Raw genomic sequence first — 6,240 nt, forward strand, 5'->3', positions numbered from 1 at the left:
GAGCAAAAGTAAATGAAGCCCAGGAAAACACCTTTGGGAACAAAAACCTTCCTTTGCTGGAAAATGCAGAAGCCTTTCCTCTCTGTAGCGTGCTGGCTTTCCTACCTGCCCAGGGTGGCCTGGGGGGCATTGTTGTTTACTCCCCAGGAAGGCAGGGGAGGCCACTCCCAGCTCTGGCAGAATCAAGCTGCTGCAGGGGTGCCTTCTTCATCCTTCTGGATGATGAATCACAGCCTCAAAAACAGTAGCTCTATCGTTGTTCAGGTAAAAGTACAGAACCACATCCCAAAGGTACCTGGTAAGAACGTTGGAAAGATCTTCCAGATCTTCCATTTGCAGGGCCCCCAATCCTGCCTTCCCACAACGGTGCCTGCTTCCCCTCTATCCATACTGGCATCCTCAAATAAAAGTATACGCATATATACATATATGGTGTTCAGGCTGAAGTTTGTGCGGGGTAACGGGCTGGCATAGCTCACTGGCCCTGTGTAGGCTGCTTGTGCATGTGTGTGTGCACACGTGGGGGTGTGTTTGGCTGTGTGCATGCATACAGATGCACATGTGTGTGTGTGTGTGGCTGTGTGCATGCATACAGGTGCACGTGTGTGTATATGTGTGTGTGCACTATTCCATATGGCTAGGAACCTCTAGCAACTCTTCAGCTGTTACCCGGAGTGAGGACACTCCTTCAGGCCTACACCTTCCACAGTCAGCAAAGTATGGTCCGGGGACCCACCCTGGCCTCCACCTACTTTTTTTTGTTTTGTTATGTTTTGATTTTTTGAGACAGAGTCTAACTCTGTCGCCTAGGCTGGAGTGCAGTGGCGCCATCTTGGCTGACTGCAACCTCCGCCTCTCATGTTTAAGCGATTCTCCTGCCTCAGCCTCCGGAGTTGCTGAGATTACAGGTGCCCAACACCACGTCCAGTCTAATTTTTGTATTTTTTTTTTAGTAGAGACAGGGTTTCACCATGTTGGCAAGGGTGGTCTTGAACTCCTGACCTCAAGTGACCCACCCACCTCAGCCTTTCAAAGTGCTGGGATTACAGATGTGAGCCACCACACCCGGCCATGCCACCTGTTTTTGTAAATAAAATTTATGTTTTTTGGGGGACAGAGTCTCACTCTGTTGCCCAGGCTGGAGTGCAGTGGCATGATCTTGGCTCACTGCAACCTCTGCTTCCCAGGTTCAAGCAATTCTCCTGCCTCAGCCTCCCCAAGTAGCTGGGATTACAAGTGTCTGCCACCATGCCAGGCTAATTTTTGTATTTTTTTTTAAGTAGAGACAGGGTTACACCACGTTGAACAGACTGGTCTTGAACTCCTGAGTCAAGTGATCCACCCACCTTGGCCTCCGAAACTGCTGGGATCACAGGCATGATCCACCACGCCCAGTCATGCCACCTGTTTTTGTAAATAAACTTCTAGTGAAACACACCTGTAGTCATATATTTACATATTGTCTATTGTTGCATTCCTGCTACAATGCAGAAATGAATACTTTCAACAGATACTAAATAGTTTGCAAAGCCTAAAATACCTAAAACATCAAACATGTACTATCTGGCCCTTTACAGAAGAGTTTGCTGACTCTTCCTTTACGGAATAGAGCTTAAGTAACAAATACCCGGGAAGAGAGATCTGTTCCAGACCCGAGCAGCTTGTGCTAGTATCTGTGGAGAGTAGAACGAGTTATATAGTTGTGGAGTTATTGGATGTGGGTTCATGAATGGATGGGTTTTGGCTGAGGCTGGGGCTTGGGCCCTACCAAGAGAGGTATTTTTGGGGGAATACTGGAATCCTTCTTCCCCATTCTTTTTTTTTTTTTTTTTTTTGACCTGGAGACTTGCTCTGTTGCCCAGGCTGGAGTGCAATAGCTTGATCTTTGCTCACTGCAACCTCCGCCTTTTGGGCTCAACCTCTCGAGTAGCTGGAATTACAGGTGCGCACCACCACGCTGGCTAATTTTTGCATTTTGGTAGAGATGGGGTTTCACCATGTTGGCCAGGCTGGTCTCGAACTCCTGACCTCAGGTGATCTGCCTGCCTCAGCCTCCCAAAGTGCTGGGATTACAGGTGTGATTCTCAGTGCCCGGCCCCTCCTCCCTGTTCTCTAGCTTGGTGTCTGCCTGCCCACAGGGGTCCCCACAGAGGAGCCGAGAGCTGGTGCCCAGGTGCCTGCGTGTGACCATGGCAAGTGAGCCTGGAGCCTGCAGGAGGGAGGGGAGGATGTGGGGAGTGTTTATGAAAGTGCTCCATGTGCATCGTCCTTTAAGTCTCCTAATAGCTCATGAAGACACTATTATTAGTTCCGTTTTATAGATGAGAAAATCAAGGTTCCAGCAGTGAGTAAGGCCGCACAGCCAGTAAACACAAGGACTGGATCTGACCCCAGGCAGTCTGACTCCAAAGCCTGGGCCTTAACTGCTGTGTCAGGCTGTCTGGCAGAGAATGTGCAGGGGCAGGCCGGCCTGTCCTGGGCCAGAGGGAGTCGGGAGGGCTTCTCACTTCCTGTGTGGGCCTGGGACTCTGTGCTGTACCTGTAGGCCTTTCCTAGAAAATGTGTGGGTGTCAGACAGCTGCAAACTTCTGCAAATTGGATTCGCTTTATGTGTTTGCTTTTCGAGACAGAGTCTTGCTCTGTCACCCAGGCTGGAACGCAGTGGTGTGATCTTGGCTCACTGTAACCTCTGCCACATGGGTTCAAGTGATTCCCCTGCCTCGGCCTCCTCAGTAGCTGGGATGACAGGAGCCTGCCACCATGCCTGGCTAATTTTTGTATTTTTAGTAGAAATGGGGTTTCACCATGTTGGCCAGGCTGGTCTTGAACGCCTGACCTCAAGTGATCCACCGGCCTCGGCCTCCCAAAGTGCTGGGATTACAGGCGTGAGCCCCGGTGCCCAGCCAGCCTGAGCAGCTTTTGAATTTACTCAGAGCCGGAAGGGATCCTGTGGGTGTACTTTCCCAAAATGAATGATAGAAATTTTTTGTTATTAGATTAGAAACCTGAGATTGTTCAAGGAAGGACATACCCACAATTGGTATGTTTCCCTCCCTCCCTCCCTCCCTCCTCTTTCTTTCTTTCTTTCGAGATGGAGTCTTGCTCTGTTACCCAGGCTGGAGTACAGTGGTGCAATCTTGGCTCACTGCAACCTCCGCCCCACCAGGTTCAAGCGACTCTCCTGCCTCAGGCTCCCAAGTAGCTGGGACTACAGGCACGCAGCACCATACCTGGCTAATTTTTTTGTATTTTCAGTGGAGACGGGGTTTTACCAAGTTGGCCAGAATGGTCACGATCTCTTAACTTCGTGATCTGCCCACCTCAGCCTCCCAAAGTGCTGGGATTACAGGGTGAGCCACCACACCCGGCTTCTTTTCTTTCTTTTTTTTTTAAAAATTCATAAGCTTTATTTTAATTTTTTTTTTTTTGAGACAGAGTCTTGCTCCATTGCCCAGGTGGGAGTGCAGTGGTGTGGTCATGGCTCCCTGCAGCCTCAAACTCTTAAGCTCAAGCAATTCTCCCATCTTAGCCTCCTGAGTAGCTGGGTCTGTATACATGAGCCACCAGGCCTGGCAATTTTTTTCCCCCTGCAGAGACGTGGTCTTGCTATGCTGCTCAGGCTGGTCTTGAACTCCTGGCCTCAAGCACTCCTTCCTCCTTGGCCCCACAAAGTGCTGTATTGCAGTGCCAGCCATAGGACCTGGCCAGCTTTATTTTTAGAGCAGCTTTAGGTTCCCAGCAAAATTGACACAAAAATGATATAGAGACTTCTCATACACCTGCTGTCCCCACATACCTGCAACGTCCCCAACTACTGGCATCCTGCACCAGAGCAGTGCATTGTTACAATTGGTGAATTGACATCGATACATCATTATCATCCCAAGTCCACTGTGGGGTGGTAGCTCACGCCTGTAATCCCAGCACTTTGGGAGGCCGACACAGGCAGATCACCTGAGGTCAGGAGTTCAAGATCAGCCTGGCCAACATGGTAAAACCACGTCTCTACTAAAAATACAAAAATTAACTGGGCATGGTGGCACATGCCTGTAAAACCAGCTACTTGGGAGGCTGGGGCAGGAGAATTGCTTGAACCTGAGAGGTAAAGGTTGTGGTGAGCTGAGATCAGATCGTACCACTTCACTCCAGCCTGGAGAACAGAGTGACTTCATTTCACACACACACACACACACACCCAACAAAAAACAAAGTCCACTGGGGTCACTCTTAGGGGTATAGATTCCATGGGTTTTGACAAATGTATGACCTATGTTTACCATTATAGTATCATACAGAGAAATTTTATTGCCCTAAAAATCCTCCATGCTCCACCCTCTCCCCAAGCCCTTGAGCTCCTGGCAACCACTGACCTTTTTCTTTTTTCTTTTCTTTTTTTTTTTTTTTTTTTGAGACAGGGTTTTGCTCTGTCACTCAGGCTGAAGTACAGTGGTGGGATCATAGTTCACTGCAGCCGTGACCTCCAGGGCTCAAGCAATCCTCCCACCTCAGTCTCCTGAGTAGCTGGGGCTACAGGTGAGAGCCACCACACCTGGCTCATTTTTGTATTTTTTGTAGAGATGGGGTTTTGTCATGTTGCCCAGGCCAGGTCTCAAACTCCTGGCCTCAAGCAATCTGCCCACCTCGGCCTCCCAAAATGCTGGGTTTACAGATCTGAGGCACCGTGCCTGGCCAGCCACTGATCTCTGTCTCCATGCCTTTGCCTTTTCCAGCATGGCATGTAGTCGGCATCATCATACAATACACGGCCTTTTCAGAGTAATTGATTTCACTTAGTAAATTATGCATTAGCGTTGCCTCCATGTCTTCTTATGGCAGGAGAGCTCATTTCTTTTATTGGAGGATAACATTCCATTCTCTTGGATATGCCATGCTTTTTTTGTTTGTTTGTTTGAGACGGAGTCTTGCTCTGTCGCCCAGGCTGGAGAGCAGTGGCACAATCCCTGGCTCACTGCAACCTCTGCCTCCCAGGTTCAAGCAATTCTCCTGACCTAGCTTCCAAAGTAGCTGGGATTACAGACGTGTGCCACCACACCCAGCTAATTTTGCATATTTAGTGGAGACAGGGTTTCACCATCTTAGCCAGGCTGATCTCAAACTCCTGACCTCTGATGATCCACCTACCTCTGCCGCCCAAAGTGCTGGGATTACAGGCGTGAGCCACCGTGCCTGGCTGGATGTACCACTCTATCCATTCACCTACTGAAGGACACTTCGGTTGCTTCCAAGTTTTGGCAGTTATGAGTAAAGTTGCTATAAACATCCATGGGCAATTTTTGTGTGGACCTAAGTTTTCAGCCTCCAAGTAAACACCAAAGAGTGTGACTGCTGGATTGAATTGTAAGAGTATGTTTAGTTTTGTAGGAAACCACCAAACTGTCTTTCAAACTGGCCACAATGTTTTGCGTTCCCACCTGTGATGACTGAGGCTTCCGGTTGCTTCTCGTCCTCATCAGCATTTGACAATGTCAACATTTTGGGTTTTGGTCGTTCTAATATGTAGGTAGCGGTCATTTTCTTCCTCTTCTTTTTTATGTTTCTCTCTCCCTCGCTCTTTCTCTGTGTTTCATTTAGACTTACTAGCATGGACCAATGTGTTGTATGCATTTACACTAGAGCATGCTACGCTTTTGCTCTGATCATATTTCTTTTTCACTTTTCTGTTCTTTTTCTTTTCTTTCTTTTTTTTTTTTTTTTTTTTAGATGGAGTCTCGCTCTGTCACCCAGGCTGGAGTGCAGTGGCACAGTCTTGGCTTACTGCAACCTCCTTCTCCTGGGTTCAAGTTATTCTCTTGCCTCAGTCACCTGAGTATCTGGGACTACAGGCGTGCACCACCACACCTGACTAATTTTTGTATTTTTCTTAGAGACGGGGTTTCGCCATGTTGGTCAGACTGGTCTCAAACTCCTGGCCTCAGGTGATACACTCGCCTCAGCCTCCCAAAGTCCTTGGATTACAGGCGTGAGCCACCATGCCCAGTCTCTGTTCTTTTTCTTTATCAATGTTCTTATAAAACAAAATGGTAAAAACAGGAATGAAAAAAATGTTTTATATCAGGCTATCGATTCATATATTTGTGCTTTTTAAGTGTTTTGTTTTTTTGTTTGTTTGTTTTTTGAGACGGAGTTTCGCTCTTGTTACCCAGGCTGGAGTGCAATGGCGTGATCTTGGCTCACCGCAACCTCCGCCTCCTGGGTTCAGGCGATTCTCCTGCCTCAGCC

Source organism: Callithrix jacchus, chromosome 1, assembly GCF_049354715.1.
Source record: "Callithrix jacchus isolate 240 chromosome 1, calJac240_pri, whole genome shotgun sequence".
NCBI lineage: Eukaryota > Metazoa > Chordata > Mammalia > Primates > Cebidae > Callithrix > Callithrix jacchus.